Source organism: Bufo gargarizans, chromosome 1, assembly GCF_014858855.1.
Source record: "Bufo gargarizans isolate SCDJY-AF-19 chromosome 1, ASM1485885v1, whole genome shotgun sequence".
Lineage (NCBI taxonomy): Eukaryota > Metazoa > Chordata > Amphibia > Anura > Bufonidae > Bufo > Bufo gargarizans.
In genome coordinates, this window is record NC_058080.1 from 701,741,131 (window position 1) to 701,757,930 (window position 16,800).

Consider the following 16,800-nt stretch of genomic DNA (forward strand, 5'->3'; position numbering starts at 1 on the left):
CAATGATTCCCTGGTCTACTGTAATCGCACGTTATTTATATGTGGGGGAGGGGGATACTAAAATTTCAAAACCATTTGCTGTAATTGCCATGCAGTCAGAGAGAAACATAATAAGATGCTATCACCATTGGCTGTACCAAAAAAACAAGACTAAGTCAAAAACATTCCACTCTTGGATTCACCTTCTTCAGGCTTCAAACAAGACAGTAATTGAAGATCATGTTTAAAGTACACTACTAGAAAAGTAAACCAGAATTCACGTGCACTGTGAGGGTCACCCATCACCACATTGTAGACACTATGCTACCACCAAGGCTGGACCTTTAATGGTCAATCAGATCTCTGCATGTGTACTGGACTTTTCATACAGAATTTTTAGGTAGGGTCATTTAAGTGAGAAGTGAAGTCTTCAGACATTAGGAGGACACAGAATCTTACTTCTGAAATCTGCCCAGATAAATGTGTTCCGGGACTAAGTTTGTGCACCAAAACTACTACCTTTATCAGGCTAGCTGGTGCCATCTTTTTCTTGGAATAAATGTATGATCACTGGAAGTCTGAGCACTAGAATCCCCACGGATCATGAAAATAGGGCTCCTTAAGTGTGAATGGATGTATGACCACCACTCTGTTCACTTCCAAGGGATTGGTGCAGGTCCCAATGGTCAGATCCCCACTGATCATACCATTATCACCGATCCTGTAAATAATGGGTAAATACTGCTTGTGGGTCAACCCCTTTAAGGGGTTTTAAAAGGTGGCCATTCACACTATTCAAGTGAACAGCACATGTTGTCAGCAGCCATCTCAGTCGTTGGTAAATGCAAGTTTTTTTTTCAAAGAATCAATAACCATAGGGTTACAACCTATAATTTCTTGAGGGAATAATGAAGAGCACTTCTCACTTAGAGACCCAAAAGAATCGTATCCATATTCTGCAAGACATGAGAGATGTGTTTGTCCCAGGAATATAAAAGCTTCTTCACAAGGTCTGGACCCATCGACTAATCCTAATTGACTATATGACTGTGATATGAAAATCACGAGCTCTGACTACTTTCCAAGCTACGAGAATCAATTTCAGGATGTTTCTACAATAGGATCATTTCATAAGACCTTTTGAAGAAGCAATGAATAGAAAAAAGGGTTGTTATTTTTTATTTTTTTTTTTTGGAGGAGTCCACCTGCTGTTACCACATTGAGCGCATCTCTACTTATATAATGGCATGGAAGCAGCTCAAGGTCAGGAGAAGAGATCGTACAAAAGCAGCACACACAGAATTGAAAAGAAACTCGGCCACAGTACACACAGAACGCAACATGAATCAAAAATAATACAAAAGGTGGCAATCCAGCAGTGAAGGGGATGGCAAAATAACTGCACAGAACAGAAACGTATAAAATGGGCAGAATAAGATCTAGCACACAGACTAGAGTACTGTATGGCTACTTGGAAACTGCTGCATGCTTGGCCCTGTGAACAGTAGGATATTCATGCATATGGGACATTATTACCACAGGACAGTCACAAACCGAGAGGCAAAGACTGATGGAGAGGTTACTAAAAAGAGTCTGGAATTGGAAAAAGGGAGGGGAAACAAAATAAACATGGCTGGGTTCACAAATGTTTGTGGTTTTTCCTGATTGCCCCACTGATCTTGACTACGTACTGAACCGTTCTTCATCTGGTATTAGTCAACCAAACTGTTATCCTTATTGACTCCTCCATAGATATTGGCATATCAACACCATAAAGGTCTAAGATGTGGGCACCACCTCTATGACATGCACCTCAGCGGAGAACAAGGGTTGCTTCAACCTTCAGCCCTGACATTCAGGTGGAGAATATATGGAGAGGTGGTTGCATGCATGGTTGTTTCCATATCTCCAGTAGAAGAGAATGGAGAGAGACATTCACATGGCTGCCCACCTCTATATTCATTCTATTCCCGGATGTGTGGGTGGTGCAATCTCACCATGCAGGTAAGGGGTCCCCATTTTCCACACAGGTGTGTATATGCCATAAATATCCAAGCAGAAATACCCCTTTAATCACACTGCTACTAGAACACCAGGGATGAGGCTGATAAATGTTCCATCGGCCAAAAGGGACCAGATCCTGACTGAGCCACTTACTAAATGTGATACTTACCACCAAATCAACCAAGGAAAAAACATTAAATATTTTTTTTTTTTAAAACACAAAACAAAAACAGTGCATTGTGGGATCTCAAGCAAGATTTTTAGGCTGGTGTCACTTAGAAAGGGGCTCAAGGTTTCCAGGTGGCCACTCTGGTTCTCCAACTATGACGTGGTAAGACATAAAAGGAAGCTGTGGTTGTTGGTGCACTTTCCCCCATTCTCAGCCCTCTGTATTGTCTGGACTCAAAAGTGTAGTTGCAGGGAATGCAGTGGCAGCAGTCACATCAAGACTCTGGAGCCTGAAGGGTCCAGAAGCCCCTTCTGTCACCACAGAATACACTATTATAAAATGGCACGTGGCAGCTGCGGGACCCTCTTGCAGATTTTGGACCGAGGCCCAGGAGCTTCATGATTTGCCCAGGGAAACCTGCCGTTTGACAACTCCATCAAAAAAAGTGTCGTTAGCAACTAGACGTGACCCATCTGTGAAGCTCAAAGCTGAAATTACCCCATTCTACTAGAGAACTGGGAACTGGGTAAAGCAACTTGCCATAAGTCACCCCACAAGCTCATGTTAGTATTAACCAGATTCATCAAAATGCAAACCTTGGTGAGAACCCGTCCTAAACCACGTGTGAATTAAAACTATGAAAAGATGTTCAAAAGTGGAGCATAGTATAGAGTAATGGAGTGTAACCCTGAAAATAACAGAACGAGGCTCTGTGGGATTGATGGGGGCGACACAGTGACCCCGTACGCATGAATATCCACACTGCATATCACTTTATGAAGCATGCCGAGACAGGTCCAGCAAGAAAGGGTTACATACTCTGGCTTTCTCCCCATCCGAAATATTTCCAGCTGCCTGGAAGTTGCGGCAAGGAAGGGGGAAAAAGAGAATTTCAGCATAAATGAGGCAAGAAGAGTATTGTACTGTGATGAGTGGTCAGCGTGGTGGGCGATGACATGTGGACACGGATACCTGCTAACTTATGGGAAGGCAGAGAGAGAAAAGTATAGCCACAAGCAAATGGACAGCAATGAGGAAGAGAAATATAAAAATGCATCAAGATCAATATAAAGACATCTGGTTACAGGGACATGCTCTGTGTCTAGGCAGCGATGACACCTCAATGAACACGCTTCTGCTGGGACCATTGAGTGCATGGAGAAAACATTCAAGGTGTAGTTGCTGCAGCATTCAAGGGAATCTGTCCCCAACGACCTCCCTATACGAGCTGTTTGCATAGACACATACCTGTGGTTCACCTGATCCGAGGCTCCGTTCCAGAGTTCAAAAACTTTTTTAATATGCAACTTAGGCCTTTGGTGCAATAAGGGCGTCACCATAGCTCTTGTTGCACCCAAGCTCCGCTCCTGTCTGTGGCCAGCCGAGCCCTCGCTGCTTTGATTGACGGGGCCAGGCAGTGGCAAAGCAGTAAGAGAGGGGTTAGCTACAGAAAGGAGCGGAGATTTTTAATCAGGTAAACCACAACTATGTATCTGTCCAAACTGATAGGGAGCTTGCTGGTGACAGATCCCCTCTAATGTTTACGGCGGCTTTTCATTTCAGTCTTCAAACATTCAACAATCAGTTGTTCAAAAAACTTCATTATGGACTAAAATTTCATACAAAATACAATAATGCATATAGGACACACAACAATGGGGTTCCTTAACTTTCACCAAGCATATACAAACCTAACTGTGCAGATGCCTATCCTTGTACACAGGAGGCAGTATTATAGCAGTTATATCCTTGTACACAGGAGGCAGTATTATAGCAGTTATATCCTTGTACACAGGAGGCAGTATTATAGTAGTTATATTCTTGTACATAGGAGCAGTATTATAGTAGTTATATTCCTGTACATAGGAGCAGTATTATAGTAGTTATATTCTTGTACATAGGAGGCAGTATTATAGTAGTTATATTCTTGTACATAGGAGCAGTATTATAGTAGTTATATGCTTGTACATAGGAGCAGTATTATAGTAGTTATATTCTTGTACATAGGAGGCAGTATTATAGTAGTTATATTCTTGTACATAGGAGGCAGTATTATAGTAGTTATATTCTTGTACATAGGAGGCAGTATTATAGTAGTTATATTCTTGTACATGTAAAGGGAGAGGAGATGTTTTATGGACTGTAGAGGGAAAAAATAATAATCAGCCCAGGAATGGTGTGTTTCTGCATGAGAGCTAGTGAAGGCAAGAGCATCCTGGAAACAAAACCCTGACATCCAGCATGTATTACTGGAACAGACACATTCACATGAGAAAACCCTGAAACTAGGAGGTTGTAAACTGGCCTGGAAATGAATGAAGCAATGATGAGTGCAGCTGTTAAACAGTCGCAAAACTGGGTTTTGTGACGTTTTAAAGTGGCAACTGGCATTTTTATGCCACCTTCGCTAGTTCATCAAAAGAGGATATGCTCAGGGCAAGGTGTGGGTGGGGCATTTGGCCCTGGCACATTTATCAATATTTATGCCAGAAACTGGAGTAAATAACTGAAATCTGCACCATAATACAGTCAAGAGGCTGCTATACTGAGATAGAACGCCAAACTCCTCTTCACAGGTACCGATCAGGTATTTCTTAACCCACAGGCAGCTTCAGATCTTATATGCCCCAGTTTTGGAAGAAAATTAACATGGCATAGATCCACTAAAGACTTTTGACCAAAGCACTTAATATACTTGCAATATTCTTGTTCATTTGCGCATAAAATACAACACCATGCCCGACCTGGGTTTCGCTCTGCTTAATCAGGACGCCCCAGATGAAGTGGAGCGAAACCCTGGTCGGGCATTGTGTTGGATTTTATGAGCAAATAAACAAGAATATTGCAAGTAAATTAAGTGCTTTGGTGAAAAGTTTTTAGTAGATCTAGGCCATGTTATTTTCTTCCAAAGATGGGGCTATATAAGATCTGAAGCCTCCAGTGGGTTAAGAAATACCGGATCGGTACCTGTGAAGAGGAGAGGAAGGACACGGTGTAACTGCATTCTGCGTTTTGTCTGTCTGTATAGCAGCCTCTTGGCTGTATGGTGGCGTGGATCCAAAACTATTTATTACATACAAAGAGGAGAATTTGGATCGTCTCCATATGTGGATCCTGCAGCAAAATAGAAATCCCCACCCAGGAACAATCAAGTAACCTTTTGGTAAAATCTACACCAGCCCCAAGCTGGAGTAGATTCCAGTCTGGCACATTGACTGCCAGAGAAGGCATTTAATTCATGACTAGGCCTCAGCCTGGTAAATGAAATCCCTGCTCCGACAAATCAGTCCCTATCAAGGCTGGCATAGCATACGCCAATCTTGATAAATCAGGGAATTCGCGTTTTCCTAGAGTTATAAAAGTAAACTTATAAATAAACTAACTTTTTCCATGTCTAAGGTGTGCATAGTTTTAAAATCATTGTATTATTGACCATTCGGAGAATGACTGCAGTAGTCATTGCTGGTGTAAAATACACGGCGCTGTGTTTACCGATTCAGGAGGCAAACGCTGTTGAGAGATACAGTGCCTTGCAAAAGTATTCATCCCCCCTTGACTTTTTTTTGTATTTTGATGCCTCACAACCTGGAATTAACATGGATGGTTTGCACTTGTGAACAGCAATCTTTAAGTCTGACCACAGATTTTCTATTAGATTAGAGATCTGGGCTTTGACTAGGCCATTCCAACACATTTACATGTATCCCCCTAAACCACTCAAGTGTTGCTTTAGCCGTGTGTTTGGGGTCATTGTCCTGCTGGAAAGTGAACTTCCGTCCTAACCTCAGAACACGCACAGAGTGGGACAGGTTTTGCTGAAGAATATCCCTGTATTTAATCACCATCCATCTTTCCCTCAACTCTGACCAGTTTCCCAGTCCCCCCAGCATGATGCTGCCACCACCATGTTTCACTGTGGGGATGGTGTTCTTTGGGTGATGTGATGTGTTGGGTTTGCACCAAACATAGCGTTTTCTTTGATGGTCGAAAAGTTCAATTTTATCAGACCAGAGCATCTTCCTCCATACATTTTGGGAGTCTCCCCCATGCCTTTTTGCAAACGCAATGTGCCTTTTTTTTTTTAGCTGAAAGTAATGGCTTTCTTCTGGCCACTCTGCCATAAAGCCCAACTCTATGGAGCGTACGGCTTATTGTCGTCCTATGTACAGATACTCCAGTCTCTGCTGTGGAACTCTGCAGCTCCTCCAGGGTTACCTTAGGTCTCTGTGCTGCCTCTCGGATTATCGACCTTGTCTGGTCCGTGAGTTTTGGTGGGTGTGCGTCTCTTGGCAGGTTTGCTGTTGTGCCATGTTCTTTCCATTTGGTTATGATAGATTTGATGGTGCTCCTGGGGATCATCAAAGATGTGGATATTTTTTTTTATAACCTAACCCTGACTTGTACTAATTATGTGACTTCTGAAGGTAATTGGTTGCATCAGAGCTTTTTATGGGCTTCCTAACAAAGGGGGTGAATACATACACACATGCCAAATTTTCTGTTTTCTATTTCTAAACAATAGTTTTATTTATATATTTTTCTCATTTCACTTCACCACCTTAGACTATTGTGTTCTGATCTATCACATAAAATTCAGATTAACAAAACATTGAATTTAAGGCTGTATTGTAACAAAATACAAAAAAAGTCAAGTGGGTGAATACTTTTGCAAGGCACTGTATATGTACTCTGATTGCTATCCCTTCCGTGACTCCTCCTAGCAACAAATTATTGTCCAGCAGGGGGCACCTGAGAATATGAACTCTATCCTCCATCATTAGGACAAGGAAACAATTGTAGAATATAGATCTGAATAACGGTTGTGGCTAGACCGACCCTAAAGTAAAACCTAACATCAGCACTAAGTAAAGCTGGACTGAAACAAAAAATACTTGATACCTATGGGAATAACTTCTTGATCACCATGGAAACTAGAACACCCAGTAAACGAGCACCACAGATATTAATGCTTTCCTGGCGGCCATCAAAAGCGTATATTCATTAGCTTTATATATCGCACAGGGAAATAACCAGTGGCGGATCTGCACCTGGCAGCGCTGCCACCGCCAGACTTCAAAAAGACTTTATTAGGAAATATTTAAGTGGGGATTCTTATAAAATAAATGTTGAGACAATTAAGTCAGTTCCTATAGCAACTAATGGAAAAGCTGCAAACAAGCACGCTGCCGAGGCAAATTTATAAAGAGATACAGCTTCTTATGGCCTATCCAACACTTAACTTACCCCCTTTTATTAGTGCAGAGTGAGCCCACTGATTGGGGAGACTTGTGAAGACTTGCAGCTTCTTTTCATCTGGAGGACCCAGCTCAGCAGTACATGATACGGCCAAGTCAAGGGCTTGTCCAGGATTATAAAGACATGGCTGCTTTCTTCCAGGAAAAGCAGTCACACATGTTCAGCTACTTAGAAGTCCATAGACCTGAACTGCAATGCCACTTATAACCTGTGCACAGGTGTGGTGCTGTTTTCTGGAAGAAACAAGCCATGTTTTTGCAGCCCCTTTAAAGAGAATCATAAAAGGCTTCAATTAAAAACGGGGACTCGCTAACCTTCTCTTCCAATAAGAATAGTTGGCCCACTTTCCGGGGACAGGTTTGCTTTTCTGAAAACAAGGGCTGATCTAAATCAGACCACACTAGAAGCTGTACTGGAAAATAGGTGCAGTCTTCATGAATGGAGTGACCAATACAGATGCACAAAGATGGCCGATGCTCCATGTTTAAGATAGAAATCACAACGAGATGCAACACATGATGCCATTGTATCCAGGCAGTTGTCACTGTACAGCTATAGCTCCGGATATAAATGAAAGGGTAGAACCAATCCAGGGCGCATGATAATTGAAGGAAATCTGACCATTCATGGGATAATCTGCCCTTAATATGGAATGCCACCTAGAATGACCACGCAAATTGCTTTCAGCATGATAAAGCATTCCTATACAGTATATATATATATATATATACATATACACATACACACTCACCTAAAGAATTATTAGGAACACCATACTAATACGGTGTTGGACCCCCTTTTGCCTTCAGAACTGCCTTAATTCTACGTGGCATTGATTCAACAAGGTGCTGATAGCATCTTTAGAAATGTTGGCCCATATTGATAGGATAGCATCTTGCAGTTGATGGAGATTTGAGGGATGCACATCCAGGGCATGAAGCTCCCGTTCCACCACATCCCAAAGATGCTCTATTGAGTTGAGATCTGGTGACTGTGGGGCCATTTTAGTACAGTGAACTCATTGTCATGTTCAAGAAACCAATTTGAAATGATTCGAGCTTTGTGGCATCCGCCTCAAGGTTGTGCGTGTTGTGGCTTCACAAATGCTTTGCTGCAGACCTCGGTTGTAACGAGTGGTTATTTCAGTCAACGTTGCTCTTCTATCAGCTTGAATTAGTCGGCCCATTCTCCTCTGACCTCTAGCATCAACAAGGCATTTTCGCCCACAGGACGGCCGCATACTGGATGTTTTTCCCTTTTCACACTATTCTTTGTAAACCCTAGAAATGGTTGTGCGTGAAAATCCCAGTAACTGAGCAGATTGTGAAATACTCAGACCGGCCCGTCTGGCACCAACAACCATGCCACGCTCTAAATTGCTTAAATCACCTTTCTTTCCCATTCTGACATTCAGTTTGGAGTTCAGGAGATTGTCTTGACCAGGACCACAACCCTACGTGCATTGAAGCAACTGCCATGTGATTGGTTGACTAGATAATCGCATTAATGAGAAATAGAACAGGTGTTCCTAATAATTCTTTAGGTGAGTGTATAGAGATATATATATATATATATATATATATATATACACACACACACACACACCGGGATAGAGATATATATATATAGTGGAGCCGCCAACCAGGGGGCTACCAGATGTGTGTCTAAAACAGCGGTTCAGTGAACCCTACTGCATATGGGGCAACAAAGCATAAAGATGGTCTTTGGACTTATGCCAACGAAGATGCATCAGTAGCAAAAAGCTTCACTTGCAGCAGTATCGCTGACTTGGTGAAGGGTTGTCTTCTCCGATTGTATTCACGTTTTCTGTTTCATGAACGGATGGACGTTGGCGTGTCAGGTGAGAAACAGAGAACTTACACCCTGCAACCATTGGTGGAAGAACACAAGCTGATGGGGCAGAGTTATGGTCTGGGGAATGTTTTTGTGGTATTCTCTGGGACCACTCATCCATGTGGAAGCCACTCAACCGATTTGGGTATGAATCCATCCTTGCAGATCACGTACAACCATACATGCTGATTGTATTCCCTGGGGCAGATGGGATATTCCAGCAGGACAATGCGACATAGCACACAGCTGGAAATGTCTGACATTGGTTGGAAGGGCATGACCAAGATTTTCAAGTACAACCCCTGCCCTCTTATTCCCCAGACTTGAACACAATTGAGCATCTGTGGGACCACCTCGATCGCTGTGTACGCTCTATGGACCCTTCCCCACGCCCCCTCCAGCAGCTGTGGGTGCACTGCAGTCAGCATGGCTCCAGATACCTGTGACCACCTACCAGGACATTATGGAGTCACTCAGAGCACATCTAGCTGCTGTCCGTGTGTACGTTTTTCTCCATACATCTCAAAAAAGAAGGCCACTAGATGGGCTAACATTTATTAGGTGGCCTGCACTTCACCATACTTCATATTAAGATTGACCCCTAAAACATCGGCCTTAACAGGGAATGTGTCATCAGAAAATGACCTATTGTTTAAATCAGGTTTTTATGTCATATAAATCATATTTTTAAAGAACTTTTGGTGATGCCACTTTTTATCTACAGTACATCAGCACCTATAATTAATTCCTGCAGTTTTCGCACTGGCCATTACACCTAATAACAGGCACCACTTCTTCCACCAGATCACTTTTCAGCAGTCATCTCATTATCTTCACAGACAGGAATACTAAGACAGAAAACACTGAGGTCATTTATGAAACAGAAATACGCCTACATTAGGTCTTTTGTGCTGCAATCTGCGACTTCTCCCCCATCACGCCAGATCTAAAGAAGTGAGCGGAGAAGGGGATAGGCCAGCAGGCCCGTCTCATTTACCATTTTCTACAGCCTGTTTTAGGTGTAGAAAATGGTCTAAATGTAAGACAACTAGGTATCTGTCTCACATTTAGAAGCAGCAGAGGATCTGTCGAAGTTATGTAGAGGCCGGCGTCTCTTCATAACTTTGGTGCGTCCACCGCCAGGTAAAGGGCTTATTAAGACCGGCGTCTAAAACGCCGGTGTTAATAGAGGTGTCCCTTTATATACAAATAACAGCGGATCGACCATTCACAAAAAGTGATATCACAGCTCATCCACTTCTCTGCACAGGTCACAGAGCATGCCTAGAAAGCTCTTCCATAGAGGTCAATGAGTCCCCTTCTGTCCATCATTAGTGTCTATGGCCCATGTGGCTGCTGTAAAGCATATCTCTAACCCTGGGTTCACACCTGAGCGTTCCTCAAACGCGCGTTTTACGCGCGTTTTTATGCGCGTTTTTTGTAATAGTAAACGCGCGTTTGACGCGCGTTTGTGTCATTGACTGCAGTGTCCTATGGCCACAAACGCGCGTCAAAACGCCCCAAAGAAGCTCAAGTACTTGTTTGAGCGTCGGGCGTTTTACAGCGCGTTCGTACGTGCTGTAAAACGCCCAGGTGTGAACCCTTCCCATAGGGAAGCATTGGTTTTCATGTCTTAAGCGTTTTACAGCGCGTTTGAACGCGCTGTAAAACGCTCAGGTGTGAACCCAGGGTAAGGCTACTTTCACACTGGCGTTTCTGGGTCCGTCTGTGAGATCCGTTTCAAGGCTCTCACAAGCGGCCCGAAACGGATCAGTTCAGCCCCAATGCATTCTGAATGGATAAGGATCCGTTCAGAATGCATCCGTTTGCTCTGGAGGCGGACACCAAAACGCTGCTGACGAAACTGAGCCAAACTGATCCGTCCTGACTTAAAATGTAAGTCAATAGGGACGGATCAGTTTTTACTGACACAATATGGTGCAATTGAAAACGGATCGCCTCCTATTGACTTTCAATGTAAGTCAAAACTGACTTTTTTTTGTTTTTTTGTTCATGATAATGCAAACGGATCCGTTCTGAACGGATACAAGCGTTTGCATTATAGGTGCAGATCCGTCCGTGCAGATACCAGACGGATCCGCACCTAAAAGCAGGTGTGAAAGTAGCCTAAATGCTGTTAAACAGCTCAGACAAGATGTCTACCCCCATAATAATGTACAGGAAATAGAATAAAAATAAAATAAAATCTAAAACCAATCTAAAACATTAGAAAAAAAGGATTCTCCCCTGACGAAGCGTGAAAGCGAAACCCGGGTCGGGCTATGAAATGACTTTTTTCTACTATGTTTTTCTACTATGCTGCACACAAGTTTGTGAGTATAATAAATGTTCTTTTTTATGTGAAGCGGAGAAGTCAGTGCGACCTTTTTGGTTTCCCATAGGCTGTGTTGGAGGAGGGAAGCCTATTGGAGATTGAGCGTCTTCTATGTCCATATCTGCTGATGAAAAAATCCTGAGCTGAAATGTTGCTGTACCACATGGGTGAATAAAAATTATTTAATTTTAATTTTTCGGAGTGCTGCCCTTTTTCCATTTTATATTTTGGGTAATTGCTTATTCCCATTGGGCTTTGCACCTGTTGCTATTTCTGGTTTTGTTGGTGCTGCCTGTTTTTCCATATATACTGTATATATATATATATTTTATATATATTGTTTACTTACAATGCTTGGATATGGTGGTCCCAGAGTGGCCGAATTATCTGAATTATACTGTATAATAAAAGGTTCTGCAACTTTATAACTTTTTAATATATTTTCTTGTCTAATCATCTCGTGGGCTGGGGTTTGATTAGAAAAGGAGGGCAGAAAAATTCTTGATTTTCATTTTTTTTATAAAATAGGATCACTGATGCTTGTGACCACAGATTTGTAATTTTCTACAGTTAAGTAAAATTTGCATATTTTTGGAGGCGTAAATTGATGTTTAGCAGATTTGTCATTTCTGTGGTGCCAGGACATGGCTGCTACAAAAGAAAAGCTGCCATTATTATAAACTACAAGCAACCAGTCCACCAGTGAGGTGGAGGGGAAGAAGATTGCTCTTCATGTCCTCATTTCCCATTCACTGGTAAAGACTAATGCCTATCCTTGTGCTTTACACTGCAGCACTGCTTGTTCAGACTTTTCCGTGATCAGGCTTTTCCATAAAGCGCACACGCTCAGGAGACATTGCAATTATAAAACTACAAGCAACTAAACCTCCAAGGTGAAAACAAAAAAAGAATAGATTAGGCGATTGCTGCACAAAGACTGAGAGGAGGAGCCTCCCAAAGAGGGAGGGGCCTCCCAAAGAAGGAGGAGCCTGAAAATCTACTTTACAATTACTCTACAATTTATTATAACTTCACTCCTATTCCCAACCATGCCAATAGCCAAACTGGGACAGAGACAGAAAATAAGCGTCTTAAAAGCGGATCCCTTCAGAAGAAATCAGGGATCTGCTCCCGTGATTTTCCATCTATCCAGGCATCACATAGAAATCCCAGCCGGCATATATCCACGATGTCTAACAGGACCACGCTTGCTGCTTCTGACACATTGACGAGGCGATGTATGTCAAGCAGAAAATAAATGGCCTATATGTGAAATGCTCCAGGATTATGCCGATTCTATTATTAAAGCATATGCAAAAAAAATTAATGTAAACATTTTTATTTTAAATCTACTTTTTCTCTTTCATTTGCATCTGCTCCCTCGTCATGTCAAAGCCATCTAAAAAAAAATATTAAATTGTAAATTGTACGTGTCAACTCGTTCTATCGTAATTAACCCCTTCCTATCATCCGCTTCCTGGGCTGGATCAGAACGTGTAATAAATAGCCTTGCACTAGTTCATTTTCTCCATGACAACAGGATGCCGACCCTGGTAATAATATGGTGTTGTCACCCGACGAAGCTGCCATCTGCCTCCTCAATTATAAGATCTCTCTCCTAATTACAAAGTGGCGGAGAACACGGTTCTCTCGCGTGTCACAAAATACATTGGTTGGAAGCCCTCATCCTTTCTTTCCCCCCCAGAGAGCAGTGAGCGGCCCATCCCCGGGGCTCGTCAGATTTCTGCTTTAATCAGCCGATTAAACAGCCGCAGCCCCTGTCAGGTCACGGAAATCAAAAGAGGTCTTATAGGAACGTATTAAATGGAGAATTAGTGGAGTCAGCAGAGTCTTCCCTTCTCGGAAAGTTACATTACACGATTTTAGGATTTGTCTGCTGAGCGGCTCGAACGTGTGATTCACCTCGAGGATCTGCTGGAGACGTGGGAGTATGGCGACGTGCACGTCACGGATTATATATAGATTCAGAGGGAAGGGTCCGATAATTTGTGGTCGAGGTAAAGAAAAAAAGAAAAAGACGTTGTATCGACTCAATGATTCTATCACAGAAGTGCGCCCTCTACAGGCTTCCATAGGCATATATATATATATATATATATATATATATAGGCTGCAGATCTAACACCAAATCAATATCCTGATCAGGGTTGCCAACCATCGAGAAATTTATGGACAGTTCGTAAAAATAGGCAACTTTTTTTTCTTGTGTCAGTGATTTTTTGGAGACTGGTGGTTCATTATTTTGGTAATCATTTCACAGCTCACAGTAACTACTGGTAATGAGTTATCAGTATATTGAGCCATTGACATGAATGACTTAGAATCTTTATCATTCATTATGGTTTTCCAATTTCTCCGTAAAAATATTGGGTGTCCATGATTTTGGGCTACGTTGTTCAGAAAAAAAAAAATTGCGGTTGGCAACCCTGAGCCCGATTGAGCGATTACTGGCGCCACTGAAATCCCAAATAAGTTGCTACTGTCAGGACTGCCCATGCTAATAAAGCGGAAGGGACAATTTCCGAAATTTTATTGGATTCTCTTTCTACATATGTACATCGTATTTCATTTGACCCCTGCGTGTGGCTTACACGCATTGGAGAATTCAGACATGTCGGATTTGACATGCAGATAAGCCGTATCCAATGCACGTGAACAGGTCTCCACAACCCTGCTCACATGCTGCAAGAAAAATCCAGCAAGATTTTTGCCACAGTAACCGGAAATAAAAAAATAAAAAAATTAGCCGTAGAAAAAGATAGCATGTTATTTATTTTTCCGTATTCGCATGGAAACGCTGAGGATTAGCTCTGTTCAATGACAGGGGGGCTAAGCCTCGTGCTCTGCTGCAACCCAACAGTACAACCTCCGTGCCAACACCAGAGGATCAGCCTCGGATTTCTGCAGCTGAAATAACGTCGACATTTATGCCGATGCGTGAACATACCCCAAGGCTTCCTTGACAGTTATTTTGGATGGTGTTACTTTGGCTTATTTTTATTGATATTTTTAAAGTGGTTTTTTTTTCTAGTTATGTATCAGGAGAGAAAATGCTTTAAAAAAATAAATAAAAAAATGCTGAGAGCTAGTTGTGCCACAGACCTTAAAGAGGACCTGTCACCACTCCTCACGTGCCTGTTGTAATAGCGTCTTGCTTTCCCCATGTAATAACACTTCTGGAGCATCTACTCTTATGGCTCTATGTTGTGCCATCCCTTTATTATTCCTGCTAGAAGTTATGAATGAATTGCTAGCAGTCTGCAGTAAGGGTACAGAGGGGAGGTAACCAGTTGGGGTGTGTACCTGCACAGTCTGAAAATAGCAGTACTGATTGGATAGAGTGAGTCTGTGCAGGTACACCCCCCCAACTGGGTACCACCCCTCTGTACTCTTACTGCAGACTGCTAGCAATTCATTCATAACTTCTAGTAGGAATAATAAAGGAATGGCACAACATAGAGCCATAAGAATAGATGCTCCAGAAGTGTTATTACATGGGAAATGCATGTAGCTATTAAAATAGACATGTCAAGGTTCTCTTTAAAAAAAAAAAAAAAACTGCCATAAAAATGCACTGTTATGTCTTCTATTTCCATATGGACTTAATAAAGCGGCCCCAGCAAAGTGCAGAAGAAACATTGCATTTGAGGCCCCACTAACAGTACGTCAACACGGGACGGATGCGCTGTGGACTGGTCATTTTGCATTTGCATGCGGTGAGTATTCAATATTACAGTACCATAAAAGTGGCTGAGATTTTAGCAAATCTCATCCACACGCTGCTGATAAAATCGGCCTGCGGAGCAAATTTCAATCTATGCTGCAGATTTCACCCTTGGAGTTGCATAGGGCGAAATCCATGGAAAACATGCAGCAAATGATGTCCCCTGTGGACGTACCCTGAGGATTTCTAGTCCAGCCAAACAGCGCAGCTAGTCACAAGTGGCCAAGTCATGCCCACCTGCGACAGCTAATGGCCACACGATTTTACCACAAAAACATGCTGTCACTGGATGCCGTGGCTTCGTTAAAGGGGTTTTCCAAGACTTTTTGACTGAAGACCTAACTTCTGGATCAGTATCTGATAGGTGGGGGTCCGACGCAGCCAGGACCCCCTCCGATCAGCTGTTTGAGAAGGCACTAGCCTTCTCACAGCATTCTCTAGGCCAGGGACCTCGCGTACATCGGTCACATGGCCTAATACCAAGCACAACCGCTATACAATGCACTTACAGGAGCATCAGTGCCTTCTCAAACAGCTGATCGGCAGGGGTCCTGGCTGTTGGACCCCCACTGATCACCTATCCAGATGAAAGGTACTGGCCTGTGTAAACAGGGAGTGCAGCCGGCACACAAAGGAACTGTATGGGGACAAACTGATCCTAGTGACGATCATTCATCCCCATACAGCAGTGATTACTGTTACTCATTGCCATTCATTGCCCGCTCTAGTATCACACATAAAGGGCTCTAAAATGCATCCAACTGGCTTACCCAGACTGCATACATAGTAACAGACCCTCACAAGTGACAAATGTTAGATCTTCACGGTTTTTCCATATCTGCCTATATAAAAAAGGAACATTTCCATCCACTGAGAGATTAAAAATGGTGCAGATTTCAAACACAAAGTCTACTAGAAACCCACAGATCTGCAATTCTGAATGAAATGGTTAATAGACGGCAGCTTGGTCCCATCGTCTGGCGTCTTCCCCGACACAGAAGTCATTTTTGCTCCTTTTAAAGAACTTATTAAATTATGCAGAATAAACGGAGACAGTGGAGCGGAGGCGGCGAGCCATTGCCCCCGGAGCCGGCCTCTTATTAATTGGTGAAATAAATATAATTGAAAAATTGTATTCAAAGTGGGATTTTTATTCTGCGGCACACAAAACCTACAGGATCATGTGCGGCGTGTAATGCGGGCGGCAGCGCTTACCCGCCGCTTGTTTATCACCGCAGACGCCAAGGTAATATCTGCAGGGGCAGGGGGGGGGGACGTTTACATTTTTAGTTTCTGTCTTTTGCTGAGAAGGTTTACAGTTTATGTGGATTTGTACAGAGGAACAAGGAAGGCTTCAGATCCTGAGCTATTCATAAAATTATGGAATAAAAGGAAAAAAAAAAAAAAAAATCACAAGACTTTAACCTCTACAGTGCTGATGGCTGCCATGGCGGAGGA

General features: G+C 42.6%; 1 protein-coding gene across 2 annotated transcripts in view; it reads right to left on the bottom strand.

The window, feature by feature from the left end:
- The window catches only part of UNC13B (unc-13 homolog B), a 339,965-nt gene that overhangs the window by 210,620 nt on the left and 112,545 nt on the right, over positions 1–16,800 (bottom strand). The window lies entirely within an intron of this gene.